The sequence below is a fragment of the Oxyura jamaicensis genome, chromosome 4, assembly GCF_011077185.1.
Source record: "Oxyura jamaicensis isolate SHBP4307 breed ruddy duck chromosome 4, BPBGC_Ojam_1.0, whole genome shotgun sequence".
In the NCBI taxonomy this organism is placed as follows: domain Eukaryota; kingdom Metazoa; phylum Chordata; class Aves; order Anseriformes; family Anatidae; genus Oxyura; species Oxyura jamaicensis.
In genome coordinates, this window is record NC_048896.1 from 54704966 (window position 1) to 54721695 (window position 16730).

Consider the following 16730-nt stretch of genomic DNA (forward strand, 5'->3'; position numbering starts at 1 on the left):
TGCTCCTACAAAATGCCTGCTCCTGACTCCCTGCTGGCCCGGGGCCGCTCTGCTCTGTCTCGTGAAGGCAGCTGTGGCTCCACTTCAGGCTTCTTGCCGCAGCAGGTGCACGACCGACAGCACGTGGCAAGCATTTATGAAACGGGCCAGCCACTAAACACTACACCCAGCCAGTACAGGAGACCATCCTGAAGCCTGCCTGGAATCTTGGCAGCATTTCCCAGAGATCAGCTGCAAATTACTAGAGATGGGTACTGCATGCACACTGTAGGCAATAAATAAGAGTGATTTTAAGGGATGGTGTACATCGACAAAGTAACACCTCTAAGAATAGAATATAATCACAGGCATAAGCAATAGAGACAAGTAAAATTGAGACGGACCTAGGGAGTGTCTTGCTAGTATATGTAGTTGCATTACTTTAACCAACAAAATCCCAAGAATGCAGAGGGCTACCACTATACTAAAACCACTCAGATAACTTGCTAGTTTATTGTTTCCAAATATCACAATACCTATACCCAATCTCGAGCCCCCAGAACACTCCCAAACATTTCAGCCGCATACCAGAGTGAGCTATGGGCATTCATCAGGCTCCCACTTTGTCACTACGGGGGAAGAAACACTGGTGCATTTGTTGAGGGGCAACCACAGCACACTTTGGCCAGGCCCCTGGTCTAGAGGACTGGGAGACCATGAGCACAGTTGTCATTCAAGCCATTTTTACTGACTTTACTTTAGCAACTCTTACTATCCTCTCCATCCCACGTGACAGCTTTCTATCAAGGGAAAGAAGTTAAACCAACCAAAGCTGGTGCTTCTTGAGACCTGACTAATTCAGTGGGAATCAATAGGAATTGTTCCAGTGACTTTTACAGAGATCAGATCCCTTGCAAGTGACAGTTATATCCATTTCAGAGCCACACTTTTTTTATTATTATTATTTTTTAATACTTTGGAGCTTTCTTGGGGTGAATTTTTTATTTTTAAAAAAAGTAAATACTTCGTTTTTGTGTTGACGATACAAAGCAAAATAACCAAACTTTTTTTTTTTTTTTTTTTTTTCCTGAGACCAAATGTTTTTCCTATGATTATTTATTTATTTCCAGTGCAAGTGGTTATTACGAAAAAAAGCTGGTTGCATTGCCTAATATGCAAACACTGAACCTTTGTGTGTATGGAGGAAAACCTGCAGGCAACAGTGGTAAGTAGCAGCAGCAAAATAGCTATATCCCAAACCAGGCACAAACACCACAGTACTGTGTTGTGAAACAAGTCATGATCATGGGCCAATACTGAGATTTCTCAGTGAGGGACACATTATTTCTGCACCATGTCAAGGAAGAGCTAGGACATATTTTACACAGGTGTAAGCATTTCCATGTTTTATCTGCCCACATTCTTAAACCAGCAGGTTATGTGTCAACTCTGGCATGGAGATCCTCTCAGTAGGACGTTATATGCTTTATATCCACTGCATTTTCAGCAGAGCTTTCTATTTTTTGCTATATTTCTGCCTGCTTTCTAAGCAGAGCTGGCTCATACCTTGTAGTGCAGCAAAAGCAACAGTACTATTGCTTCTTATTCTTGGGTGCCTTTGCATGGAACAAAAGCAGCAACTCCAACCAGGGAATTATCTTGAGATATCTAGCGGGAAAATGCTGAGGCTTCAGCATTCCTCTAAAACCCCTCCCCTCTTCAACAGTATTTACTCAGGGCTGTGAGTAAGATGCCTACCCTCAACTCATACTAACTGGAGTCCTGAATAGGCACAACCATTTCTTAGTGGGAAGCTGAGGAAGATATGCCACTGTTGCTGCTCTCCTCATCATCTGCAATCTCGCTGCTGGCTCAAGGTCTTCCATCAGATGCAGCTCCAAGTTGTCTTTCACCCCCTCCCAGCTGCAGCAGAGGAGCTGCCTGACTGCAAGGGAGCGGCCCAGACACAGTCAAAAGGTAGCACAGCGGTGTTGTACTGTGCTTTGGGGCTCCACTGGATGAACTGAGGCCCAGATTATATACGCTGCTTCCAGGTTTATGCTTTTAGAAAGAAGTCTGCCCAGGTCCTGCTTTAGTCACCTCTGCATTATTTAGATATAGCCCAGAATGATTATTAGAGAGAGGAAGATGTCTAACCTCTCTGATCATGTAACATCAGAAGTAGCTTGACCATATAAAACAATATTAATACAGGAAACCACAGGTAATAACAAAAGTGGATGAGCTACTTCTAAGTCCTTTACATTTCTCTTGTTGCATGATATTAAACTTGTAGCATCACATTAAAAGTTATAAAATAGGGTTTAGCCCTGAACAAACACTCCTTACTTATACTAAATAAGTAAATAAATACTGAATAAGCACCCAAGAAACACATTTTTTGCAAGGCACAATTCATTTCTACAAAATAATACCATGGAGAGCTGTAGCATTATTACCAGCCTGCTTCAGTAGGTTATGGCATTTCCTTTGCAATTCTTTTCTGAACCCAAATCAATTCCTGTCTGCATGAATCCCCCCTGCTCTACTCCAAGGGTCAATAAGGTCATTTACTGGGATACTATCCCTAAAGTGATACATTCATTTGGCATTCATAAACGTGTTTGTGGGGCAAGCTTTCATGGGTATATCTATAGAACATATTTTGTGCAGGTGACAATTTGCTCCAAATCGTGCTCGAAGCTGACCTGAAGTCCTGCAGCTTCATTATCGTGGTGCTGAGCTGAACCTAGTAAGAACTGCTGAAAGGCTTAGAACCGGTGCCAGGTTAGTGCAGCTCTATAACTTTGCTGGCTAGTTCATAGCAAAAAGGCACGTGGCCACAATGTACCATCCCATCTTTGAAGCCTTCCCCTCAGAGGCCAGCTCTTTGTTCTTCATCATCGTCCACGGATGTTTGAAAAAAAATGGAAAGATTCCTATGAAACTCAGAGTGATGCTAGAAGAGGCTTTAAGGCTTCTCAGTGACCTTTGCTAACCTAGAATCTCTTAAAATATACTTCAAAAAAATTAAAACTAATATTCTCCTTTATGGGAAAGGCAGTTGTCCAAGCTAAATGAGGTCAGTTTATAGTTTAAAAATAGCTTCTTAAACTGCATGGTTAACCAATCTACCTCAAATCTTAAAGCATTAGGCAACCACATGTTACCCCAATGTGAATGACCACTAGCTAATTCCAATCAACTATAAAGCAGCACTGTATTTTACACTATCTGTTTATATTATACAGAGTTGAATTTGTGGTTCTGCCAAACCTGGGGTCATAGCAGAGTACGAATTTGGTAAGAGTTTCAAACAGATCAAAGAGAAGAAAAAATACATGAAAATTCAGAGTTTGGCCAGTGACAAAAGCAAACCAGTTGTTTTTTTTTTTTTCTTAACAGAAAAGATTGTGTTGTCCTTATGAGCAGAAATAACAAGATGAAGGTAAGGAAAAAAACTGTTTTTCCAAACTGTCACAGATGTAAGATATTGTCAAGCCTTGAAATTTTGCTGTCTCTAGACTTTTTTTTTAACCTACTGTTGCTTCTGTCTGTGCATTAAGTCTACTCCTCTCACCCAGCAAAATCAAATACTGGGCTCTGAATGCTTTACAGCTTCATGCTAGAAGAGGCCACAGATGGGGAAGCAGTTTGATCAATGTGGGAGGGATCAGCCCGAAATAACAGTAAGATATATTATACCATCAAAAAATGGCATGTCTGGAAGGAAAGTTTTGAGCATAAATTAATACTGACCTTAGCCAGAATAACTTGCTCTCTTCAACATCTGCAGCTGTGTAGTTACTAGGGAGTTATCTGGCTTCATGTGCTTGTTTCACATCTGTCAACTTAATCAGAGATATAAATATAAAAATCTAGCACAAAGGGACAGAATACGTATTTGTGACACTCCCTGAAGGACTTGGGGTCTTTAAGCTAACAAAGATACTACCAAGGGACACAGGTATAATACTGTGACAGGTATATTATTGGTCCAATATTGTGCCTGCTCCATTGTGTCAACAAAAAACTGCATCTATTTCCCTCTGATGAGCTCTGAAACTTCCAAACATGGGTAACCAGAACTACAGTATATGAGACAATATGTTTGGCATAGATCTATGAAGCTTCATACTTCTGAGATGAGCAAAAAAAAATTTTTTTAATATATTAATTGCTTTACAGCACCACATGTGAGCAAAAGCAACAGAGTGGGAGCAGACTGTGAGAGGACAAAGAGACTCTCACAGTTTAGCTCATACAACATTTTCACAATTCTTCATTATTTTCAACACGAGCGACTTCCGAAGACTAAACTGTGAAGCCTTAATAGAAATGGGCATGACAGAGTTATTAAACAGGAGTAACAGCATTTTTCAGCATGTAGCATGCAAGCTAGTGAAATGAGTGGTATGTTGTATTTCCCCTGCCTGCACCATCTCAGGTTGTGTTGTGGTCCGGTCTAAATGACAAAGTGATGAAATCACATCACCTAGGTGTAACATACCCTTATTTCAGCAGCACGCATGACACAAAGTACTAAAATCCCTAAATTATAACAGTATTGAATAATACAGTTCTAAATCTTCAAGTGTCAGTGGGATATTGGGAAGTTACTGCCCCATGCTTACAGAATATGCGAGTTTTTCTTAAATTATACTCTGAGCTTGTATAAAAAAGAAACTCAAGCAAACAAAAATGCAATAGCCTTAGCCCACATTTTAAGCAGTTGAACTCTTAATTCATAACAATTTTGCATTCTTTTATGTCTGTGTAGTATCAAACTAGGTTTTAGATTAAAAAAAAAAAAAAAAAAAAAAAAAAAAGTGACGTTCCAAATGGGAAACATTGATTGATGCAATTTTAATGTACTAAAAGATTTAAGGATGCACAGCCATAAATATGTGACCCAAAGTCAAACAACCATGTATGCATGCAGACATAAAACAAACAAAAAAAGTCAACTACGGTGTGTAGTCATTAGGCAAGCGGATGAAATTCTACATGATTCCCTCTGTATAGTCACCAATATGACTTATACCTTACAGCAAGCAAATAACATTTTCATGCATGAAGAAGAGTAGAGGAGGGGACTGCAGAAACCAGCTAAACAAGAATAGGGCAGACAGGTGTGAATGGTAATCAAGGTACTCCTTATGTGGCAGAGAACTATTTTCTGTTGCATTTCTTTTCTGCTGGATTAGCATAAGGAAACAGCTGGGGCAAACGTCAGCACTAGTGCAAGAGAGAAGGTCTGCAGTGGTAAGACTGGATTAAACCACCATGGAGCCACCACTTTGGAGACCATCTGATCAGTGGGAAGGCCTCCCCTCAGAAAAGGGGGGTCTCAGCCATGTGTCAAGCATTCAGGGCCACAGTGACCAGGCAGAGCTCAGGAGGAACTTGCTCAGCCCAAACAGACATCCTCAGGGCGCTGCAAAATACAAATGGACAAGCCCGCTGCTGCCAAGGACACACAGAACTTCAGCCAGGGCCAGAGCATGCCGTGGGGCAGCGAAAGAGTTGGGAGCCACAGTGGTGCTAATGGGAACTCGTTCGCCACAACATCCCAGAGCCTTGCTTGGCAAGCAGCGCTCAGCATCGCTCCACCAGCATGACCTTCCAAAAAGAGGGCTTCTAACATACAAAAAGGCCAGTGTCAGAGCTGATGCCCTCAGTGCTGCAGAGGACAGGGAGTGGAAGTGCTTGGCAGCAGACAGTATGGCACAGCTACATTCTCCAGAGCACACAGAGGCTGAAGTCATCTACGAGCTTTGGTGAAGGAAACCAGTAAGCTCTTCTGACTGGGGATATGTTTTCTAAATAGCTCAAGTGTCACGCAGTATTATCTTCATCTTTATTAGTAATGTGACAATACAAGTTTGCCACTTGATATTTCTTTCTTTAGTGAGAAAAGTACTTCTTGTCTTGTTTTTTATAACAGAGTGGGCCTTGCCCAAAGATGACCTGTTCCTAAGAGGTTTTTATAGCACACTAAAAATCTATGTACGTGGCCAGCCTAGTTTAAGCTGATGTCAAGGATGAGGTCTTTAGGCAGAATGAATACTTAGGATATGGGCTTACTTGGCTCCAATTTGGATGGACTTAAATTCTTGCATCTCACTGGGGTGATAGCCACAGCTCTGACTCTCATAAAATAAATCTCCGAACTCCTGCGAACTCACATAGTCTGTGATTCCAAGGGTTAATTGGAGAGCACACAAATTCAATTAATGTAACAGTTTACATAGACCAGAAGAAGGTAGAACTGTGAATACTGCAGAAAATAGAAATCTAAAGTGAATTTAAATTTTAAATGAATTTTCTTCATTCTTTTTCTTGACCCTTCTTATTTGTTTCCTCCCAAGAACGCTGAAGCTGGTCTTGTACACAGACAACAAATGTCAGTGTCCTGCCAGAAGAGCAGCAGAAGCTGAACTTATTTTCACATCCAAGCATAGGTATGACAGAAAAAAAATATCTGCACATTAAAACAGTGCCATTAAAACCTGGCCAAAAGCAGCCAACTAAACATTTGTATAAAACAGATATCAAATAGCATTATAAATGTGCATAAAATGTAATTTTCAGTGTCAGAGGAAATAAACCAACAAAACAGAACCAGATAAAGGTTACGGTAATTGGTTTCATTTTTATTGTGAACTTTTCACCAAATTGCAGCGTAGAGGTTGTAATGTGGCAAAGTAAGGGCTTTTTTTTCTAACAACAAATACAAGAGTAGTTAACTTAAATGTTTGTAAATGAGGCTGTAGCTGGTGAGATCTCCCTAAATGTAGTGCGTGGTGGCAGGTTTAGCGTACTGCTGCTTCTGCTCTCACCCTCTATGTCACCACTCGTTCTCTCTTTCTGCTGTGGCCCACCAGGATGTCCCCTCGGGTTACAGCTACACAGAGGTTTCTTTCAGGGCCCTGGCTTTCACCCCGTTCCTCTTTCCAACCCCACCACCTCGTTCCTGGCCTCCACTCTTTCCTCAGTCATGCAATGACACCACTTTGTGGGTTAGCTTTTCGGGGTGATTTTTAAGAAAGCGTGATTGTGCACTCAGCTCTCCAGCCGATGCATGGGCTACATGAACATCGTCAATCCAGATTTTCCATTTTTTCCTCCGCAATCCTTAGCCTCATGTAATCTGAACTTCAAGATTTTAAGCTTCAGCTGTTGCAGCCAACATTAAAACACATCCAACAACCTCTTAATATCTACAAAGTTCTTTCAAGTAAATCCAGCATTTCTTGAGAAGTTAAAGCTGTTTGTTTTGCGATGATTTGGAACTGAAAACAGACAGCCTGGGTAACTGGAATTTTAAAATGCAAAATCTACAGTGAATCCAGTTTAGTTTTTGGCATAGTGTTGTGTTTGTCTCAGCAGTAATAACAGTTATTATGTTTTAAAACGTATCTAGCAACCAAACAGGTTAGATGTATTTCAAAAAGCCAAAGACAGTGTATTTTTTTTTCTTGCTTGACAAGGTGATTCATTTACACGCTCCTTACTAAATCACAGAGTGATTTTATTTGGAGGAGAAATCTGGGATCTCCCAGGATGGATAACTGGGTCAAGTTACCCTTTGGAAGAAGTCAGTGAACAAAACGTGAAACAGAAATCCACTCCTTTTCCCCACTGAGCATCATGCAAATACACTCTGGAAACTTGGTACTTCTCATTTTCTAGGGTGCAACCACAGCACCGGGCCTCCAGGCATGTACTTTCACTAACACCTTATTGCAGTCACTGCCACTGCAAAAAAAAAAAAAAAAAAAAAACACACAGCCAGTCTTTCCCTCCGCTCCCATACCCCGCTCCTTCCTGCCCCCTTACTGCTCATCTCTAAAGCTGACCCCAGTTAAAGCTAAACCGACTTTTTGTTGCTTGGGCTTCAACTCCCCAGACAATTCATCAGCTGGCTGTGCAAGTGCTGGCGCTGGCACAAGGAGGGATGTGATGGGGAAACAAAAAACAAGAGCCAGGTGGGTCTGCAGCAGGGCTAGCTCTGGGTGCAGCTAAAAGATGCAGCCAAGCTAAAGCCTTCCTGCTGCCAAGAACCATCAGTCCCACACCTTCCTCCCCTCTTCTCTGGACCTGCCTGCAGACGAGGAGCCAGGACTTTCTTCCTTGTGCCCAAGTGACCTTGCAGCTCGGCCCTTTAAACCACTGGGCAACTGTTGTCGCATTTTGACCGCACGGGAGCTGGGGTGGCTTGCCGAAGGATCAGAGGAATAACACAGTCAGTGCAGGAGGAGCACAAGGAGTGCACGGCCAGCAGCATGGAGGCAGGTCTGGGGGACACATAGAGGAGCCAGTGCCTTTGAGCAGCAGTGACCTGTTGGTTTGGCTCAGCTGGATCACCTATCTGCACCCTTGCACTGTTTTGGCAGCAGTGCCGGCTTATGTCAGCTGAAAGCATTGTGAAACTACATCCTATGTCTCATCTCAGCCATGTAGGTAAGCAAGACTTCAATAAGCAATTTGCACAGCTGCAGTTAAGAATATGCTGATATACATTTTGCATTAAAGCTCCGGAGCCACATATAATTTCTCATATATCTCAGGAGCCAAGTATAATTTCACAGGAAGCCCAGCAAATGGCCTTCAGAGAGGCTCACTGATTTGCATCTCAGAAATGCACACCATTACGCCAGCAGTACTCCTCTCCTGAATGATAGCTTGAAGCGCTTCTTACTGATTTTAATTTTGAACTAGTTTGTTTTGATTCAAAACATCATTACACCTACAGCTTCATTTGTGTCGAATTACTGACCAAGGCTTCACATAAATTAACTTCATCAGCTCCCCAGAGGTCTGAGGCTGTGGCTCCCCATGCAGATGTTGCCAGCTGCTGGAGCTCCCAGCATCTCCCTTCTGTTTGTCCTGACCTCGTGCTGAGGCATCATGTCCCTTTGGTTTTGCCCGGTCACGGGGCTACACTGCAAAGTGGGTAACTGGATTCAGACACAGTAAAAATATTCCAGCTGCCCCCCTTTATTTTGGGGGAGCTAATGGCCTGCACTGTGCCATAAAATGGGTAGCTTGATGTCAGAGTCTGTAACAGACTCTAAATAACAGGAATTCTCCATCCATCCTGTTATTTATGCAGACATTTTATATTTTTCAACAAACCAAAGTTTAAAACAGGCCCAGACTCAACGAACCAGTCACAAAACAATCAATGGCACCCGAATCAGGTGTGACCACCTTAAGACGACCATCCAGCATGGAACAGAAAAGCCGCTGAGCAAGAGCAAAGCACTCTCTAGACTACCAACAGGCATAACAGGCTGTCCTGGGTGCCCCAGGCACTATTGGCTTTGGCAGAGCAGCCCATGCCACATCCAAACCAGTTAAACTGGCTTCAGAATACCGCAGGAGCCCACGGGCAGGTGGCTGTTCCTTTGACTGGGTTGGGTACAGGAGCTGCAAATAGTGTCAGAGGTCCTTTCCCAGTACTGCTGTCTTCTGGGCCACGGTCAGCCGCCGCCAAGTGCAACTGGAAAGTATGGGAGCTGTGCAGAAGGTAATCCTGCCACATCCAAATAGTATGTCTCGTGTGAAATCTGCACAGCAACAGACACTACATAGCACTGATCCACACGTAGCAAGTGTGATGGTGTGCTCCGACAATGAGGTGGCCAACAGTGTTTTGAAAGTGAATGTTAGGTGAAGGGATTGCAGTTATTTCACAAACTGTTGCTGCCCTTGTTGTGTCTGTGATCATTTTGGTGATGATGAAATAGGGTTCCTAGTCTGATAAGGGAGAAGTGAGGCATGTAATTAACCTACCAAGTACCTCGGAGCAAGTCCTGGAGCATTTGTGTAATGGTTCCTTGTGTGGACTGTACTCATTCGGTCAGGAGAGACAATTTCAGCTCTTTATTAAACGCATAGTAAGGATAATTTACATGTCAACACCGCTATTTCAGCAGTAGGGAGGAGATAAAGTCACAGATCTGTTCAATCATCTCTGAACAATGTCTCATTTTTCTGTGTTTCCCAAGAAAGAAACCCATAGGAACAGAACTTATTTTGTGAGCAGAACTTGAAAGCATCAACCTCTCTCTTGCCTCCACTGCTGTCAGAACAGCTTTGCTTTGTTAGACCCTACAAAAAATGTTCAACACCCTAGTGGAAATGAAGTCACACAAGATGGGGACAAGATCTAGCAGCTCACAGCTCATGGCTGCTGCTCATCTGTCTCCCTGCTCTTCTCCCAGCAGGATGATTGCACTGTTTCTGTCCTCAGAGCTTGTCAGACCTGTTTTCTGAGTCAGTTCAAATAGCTAATCTAGGAGAAAACTGATCCAGGAAAAAAAAATAAAAAAGAGGTGCCTCGTCTTTTAGTGGGCAAGTGATCTGAACAAACAGAATAAGAGCATACAGCATATATTGGAAATGATTCAAAGGTGGAGGCAGAATAGATGGCTGAGGCAGTGATGGAAGTAGAGAGTTTTCTATAACTAGCTCTCTACTACACAGAGCTCACTAAGAATCAAGATGCCCCCTTTCCTTTACATCCTCTGCCCCAGGCTAGTCCACTTTTGCCTTCACTGTGATAATACAGGGGTGAATTTATTACCTGTCGGGCTGTGAACTCTAGCATGGTCTAAATTTCTAATACTGACAAGGCAGACTTCAGTAGCACGTTCATGGTATTAGATAAGTACATTTCTCAAAAATGATCTTTTATCTGAGCATATTTAAAGAACGAGAGATTCCACAGGCTCAGATACCAATTTTACCAAGAAACCTGATAATCCAGTGAATGATGCTTTTGGATTTTCAGCTTAGAAACAGACACAGCCAATGGGCAAAACAGTATTAGCAAGAGATGAGTGATTGTGAGAAAAGCAATTTGCAAATTCAAAACAAACTGATGTTAATAAGAAGGAAAGATTTTGAGGAACCTGCAAATATTCTAATCTAGCCACTAGTGAAGAGTAGCTTAGGATCTTAAATCACAGAGATTTCAGACTGATAGAGCTATGTGGACTCAGCAGAAAAGTTGGCATAAAGCATTCCTCTGCTCCTGCCACTGGCTGTTACTCCCACACCATGGTAGCCCATTGAGGCAGGTCTATTTGATCTATTTTATTTAATAAGGTCTCACTTGATCTATTTTAAACAACACAGATGCAGGTCTTGTGGGGTCTTCTAAAAAGCTTCATTTGTTCACTGATTTGCCTCACAAGAAAGGGAGTGTATTTCCCAACTACTTCGTGTCACACAAAGGCACAATCTTGCAATAAGACAGAGTCCTTACTGTCTTTGGAGGGAGGTCACACTGGTGCATTGCATACATAAAAGGTTTTATTGCAAATTAATTTAAGATGAGCAAACATCATTTCTGGGGCAACAAAGACATGGAAAATTGCTTCTCACATTCTCAGCTAGCCAGAAAATTGTTCCACTTTTTCCTGTTAAGCTAGCTATTGGTCAGTGATTTCTTTACCTCCAGCCTTGCTTCCCAAAACAGTCTTCACCTGTTACTGAAAGCAGAGGACAAGAGGAGTTCCAGGCTGATATAACATTTAGATAACAGTTCCGTTTTGGAAAGTTTTCCATCTCCTATTTGTTCTTTAAAAATATTGTTCACATTTTCAGCATGTTTCTTTGTTCTGTTCTTGTTTATTTGTAGCTCCACTTTCTTGCCTGCTCCAGACAAGGTCTCCCAGTTCTCCGAGTGAAACAGCACACTTTCTCTTCTCTCTGCCCCAAGTCTTTGCATGTAAATGTGTACAGTAAAGTACATGTAGGCTCCATCCAGGCAAAGCTCTTCAAACACTACTCCCCATGTTGCAGCAGGGGCCCCTTGCACCTCCAGCAGGTTCTCTGCACTCCGCAGAGCCTCATCAAAGCACTGCCTCTGGGGCCTTCCCCTCATTTCCCTAATACCTGCATCTTCTGCTTGCAAAGACACCTCCTGAGACAACTGCCTCTTGCCCTACAGCCTTGCTCTTCACAGCTCTGTTGCACAGCTGCCTTGCCCAAACCGGTGGGCTGGGGCTCTTGCAAGAAGAGGAAGCACCACTGGGCCTTGAGCACAGCAGCAGCTTGGCTTACCCTTGGCTAGGAGAAGGAAGAGCATGGAGCAGGAGGAAGCAGTTTCCTCCCAGTCCATTGGCACCTCTGCGGGGACAGAACATGGCTCGGCCCCAGCCGCAACCCTTATCCCCATTTGTCTCCTTTCCAGCCATCCTGAGGAGGCTGGTAGGAACGTGACACTATCCACAAAACTGCCAGAAGGAAGGAAAATCTGGAGTAGGGCAAAGAGGGGCCAGAAGATGAGTGAGAGAAAATAAGGAGGGAAAAGAGAAGGCTGAAGAGAACATGTGTGATCTTCCTCCATCCTCATCCAGGCAAGCCTCTCCCGCCTACCCCCATCCAATGTGAGCGCCTGCTGTCATCACAGGCGGAGTATCAACAGAGCTTTGTACTTAGCATTTTAACATCACATTTGATCCCTCATCACCAATTGCTCCATCTCTAGTCACCTGAAAGCAAGGACTTCTTCTATGAGCAAAAGTAAGTTTCAACTTACTGTGCTGTCCACTGTCCTACGCTCTCCCCAGCCAGCTGCCCTTCCCTCTGCTCTACTTCTCCTTTCTCCCCTCCTGGGACAGGCATATTATTCTCTCTCCTTCTTTAAAGCTTCTTCAAATATTGGGCTGACATCCCTGGGGAGGTGATACCCTGACCCAACAGAAGCGGAAGACTGAAATGCACATAAGATCAGTGCTCTCCTTGGCATATGCAGTGTTGTCCTTAGTGAGACAGTGTCCTGGAGCCTGAAAGCTGTCTATGAGATTTGTATCGCTTTGCCATAATCCTTTTGTTCTTGTTGTCAGAGGAATATCCTGTAAACAGGGCTGCAGTCAGTATCAGAAGACTGAAGCAGGAATATTACTTTCCGTTCCTACAGAGTTTTTACTAAGTTAGCAAAATAACTCCGTTTTAGTTACGTCAAATGGAAATCATCCACCTGAAAAAGGCAATTGCTTCTGAAAACTTAGAAGAGACTCTTTCATTTTAACACAAAATGCTACCTGCTGAACACATCTTTGGTACCAACCCACTAAATTCAAGGCAGTCAGACCCCAATATTTCTGTGAAGGTTTGAGGAGATGTTACCACAAGATTTGAGACTATAAGGGTGAATGCCAGGAAAATAATTAATCTTACTTCCTTTTCTCTTCCATTGCAATCTACCTCTGTTCTTCTGTGTTAGCTATCTTGGTGATGCTCATGACAAACTTCTCCCTTGGTTCTATTTATACATTTCTGTAGAACATTAACAAAATATCACACTTCCCAAGAACACTGTTAACAGTTAATTACTCTTGATAACTAGTAAATGGTTAAAATGTTTGCTTTACTGGGCTCTACAAAGATACATTTTAAATGCCACAGGATAAGCTAGCTGTTTTAAAAAACAAAACAGAAACACAATTCTGCAGTTAGGATGCTGTGGCATGCGATTAAGCAGATAGGTTTAGCCTGACAAGCATGAAAAACCTGAACACACTACTCCCATTTCCCCTACAAATCTATTTTAATGCAGGGAACTAAGGATATAATTCTTGTTAGAAATAATGGATATTAACTTAAAAAAAAAAATCTTTGTAAATCACAAAAAATAATACATGCTCTTATTTTTCTAGCCCTATATGCAATATTTTTCATCCTCTGACTGCCCTTAGCACTAGAATTGCTAGAAATCATGGAATTCTTTTACATGCTGCAGAAAGCTGTCCTCACAGGGCAACGCTTGGATACTCGCAGGAGTCAACACTCTCGTCCTACAAGTCACCAGTCACATGGATATCAAATGTGTGAGGAAGACAAGGTTGGCTCTTCCTCCTATTAAAGACCACAAATAAAAAATAAAATAATAAAAAAAAGGCTGTCAACTCCTTGCTGTTACAGTTCAATTACTCATGGAATCAGTGGCAGAGCTGGCACTGGAAAATAAGACCTCCCTGGGTCCAAAAGCACGTCCTAGTTAACAAATCATGATGACCTATCCAAATACAGTATGTACAAACGATATAGTCACATGGATGTGGAAAGTGACATGCAATCTGACTGAACTGAATGGCTCCATGAAAACCATGAAAACTGTTTTTCACAGGAGTTTTCTAATAGTGGAGGTTTCCTCGTAAAAATCTTTCTCCCTCTTATTTCAAAGAACGGTGAATGCTCTCCTACCTTACCAAGATTAAATTAATGCAAACAGCATTTCCAATGCAATATAAATATGGTGAACACAAAACTTTATCTGGTCACCAGACTAGAGACTGCTGCAAATGAAAACACATCAGGGCAAAATAGCTGTCAGTCATGTACAGGTGACAATGGTTCACCCTGAAGGACCTAGGTAGCCTTGCGCTTGCAAAGCCCTTGTTAGAGGGTGTTGAGGCAAAAGGCTTTTATTTTTTTGGCTAGTTTAGTGCTTTCTGAAATGGCAAAACAATTGTTTCTTGTCTACTTCTGTCACACATTATTCAGTGTAAAACCTACATAAAATAGTAGAACACAAGGCAAGAAGTATGTATCTGAAAACATGGGTAGGACTGCAAGCACCCAGGAGGATGCCTTCTCTTTTCACACTCTGGTGTGCGGTCTGATATGCCATTCCCTAGAGAGGCAGCTACTTGTTAGAACCACATATTCCTATTAAATCCCACTGCAAACCTCTGCTCAGCAGATGGGATTGGATGACGGCCTCTCCAGCACTCAATTGAAAAATGATATTGATGGATAAAGTTAAATCTGATGCCTTTGAAAAAATACTTGAAAAAAAAAAAAAAAAAAGGATCAATATTAAAATTCATCTGTTCTTGCAACAGAGACCAGAAGCTAATAGGCAATAAGGACAGAGAGCATTTTACATAAAGACATAGAAGGAAAAAAATACCTTTTTTTTTCCCCAGTGAAAAACATTTGTATTTTTTCTTTCCAGTTTCATTGTAAAACCTTTGTTCTGATATTTTGAGAGTGCCAGAGGTACTCAGGTGTGTTCAATTTACTTTCTTTATGCCTTTCTTTTTTGGTTTGTTATACTTCTGTCAGGTATTTGGCTCCCTCTCTAAAACAATCCTGATCTTTTCCGTCTATCATTCCTCTCCATAATAATCTCTTTAATTCCTTCTATTTCTACTATGCTTTATATTATAATACAGCGATGTTTGCAGGAAGAGGTAATGTTTTTTATTAGAACAACTGTTAGGACAGGAAAAAACACCCAAGCCTTCAAATATAGAAGAGAGGATGCTTTTTGATGTAGATAGTATTTAAATTGAGCAAAGGCTCCCACATGACTATCAATGAACTATATAAGGAATTAAAATGTTTGTTTATTGAGAAGACCCGAAATACATCTTATTTTAGAAGGTCTGTATTTAAGCAAGTCTCCACAAAGCATTAAGTGGTGTGAACTTTACCGACACTTTTTGTTAAATAGCTGATCCACACCCACATCAAAACAAAGACAAAAGGCTGAGCTCTTTACATATGAGAAGGTGACTTTTCACACATAAGTTTAACAGTAAGCCTTTTGCTTTTTTCAGGATAATACAAAGCTCCAAGATAATAGTTTCCTTAATTTGCATATCTTCCAAGAGGTGGAAATTACAAAACTACAGACAACAAACATTGGCTAATCAGTCCAGAGAAAAGGCGCATAGGGAAATCTCAGCGATGGGTTTGTTTAAAAGCTACCACAGGCAGAAAGGACCTTGAGCTATGAATGTTTTTGTTTCACTAATCTACCTAATGTTCTAGTGACAAAAAAAGCTACCCTTGAATAAATGGTTCTGACTCTGTGCTAGTGTGAATTCAGTAGCTTATTTTTAAAAATAATAATAATCTAATACCTAGGTTGTATTTAAATAAGTCTTCCTGAAGACCTGTTTTCTCAAACAAGTCTTCATACAGGAAAAATAATCACGTTGATTTTGCAGTCATCATGTGAGTAACTTCTATTAAAGCCAGCAGGGCCTTGCCTACTGTGAGAGTTTTTGAACCTGCAACTCTTAATCAGTACAGCTGTCAGCTGTGGAGCCCGAGGAAGCTGTCATACAGACAATATTCAAATGCAGTTGTGTTTTTCCCACAGTGCTGCTGAAAGGAAACCCTTTTGTTAGCAAAGCCTGAGAGACATTAGGGTCCTGAAGTGGAAACGAAGTGAAGAAGTGTCTCCTCAACCCATAAACACTTTGCAAGTGCAAAGTGCCCCCAGAGCTGAAGCTACACACCACCAATGATTTTTAAATCTCTTTCACAAACACAGCTTAGAAGTGTTAAGAATTTGTGGGAAAGTTTTTCTTCAGTGTAGACCACAACTTGATGTTTATTCATATACCGTAGCAAGCAAATGAGAAGCTAAGCACTTAGTAAACGGTGCATCATTTTAACTACTTGATCTGCGCTACTGACAGAATAGTTTGCCATAATTGCTGACATACATAATATTTTCAAATGACAATTCTCCAAACAAGCCAGGACCTGAGCTAACAGCAGTGAAAAGTGAAGTTACCTGCCTACGTATTCAGCTGAATTATTGATTATTAACTATAAATATTAATTGCCTGTAGTGTTTGATATTGTCCACAATCAAATGCATTCCTCTACCTGCTGTACTTCCAGTTTTAGAACACATACTGCTATCTTCCCTCAGCTGGTGCTTTAGAAGTGAGAAGCCAACTTTTCTGCTGTCCCCTGTCAGGTAAAGTTAC

At 41.7% G+C, this 16730-nt stretch overlaps 1 long non-coding RNA gene across 1 annotated transcript in view; it reads left to right on the plus strand.

Annotated features, from left to right (window-relative positions):
- The first annotated feature begins 1114 nt into the window (after positions 1-1114).
- LOC118165433 overlaps positions 1115-16730 on the plus strand; it is a 33531-nt gene continuing 17915 nt past the window's right edge. Inside the window, exons 1-2 of the long non-coding RNA XR_004750041.1 lie at positions 1115-1204; positions 3385-3427. This is a non-coding gene — a long non-coding RNA (uncharacterized LOC118165433). The remainder of the gene's footprint in view (positions 1205-3384; positions 3428-16730) is intronic.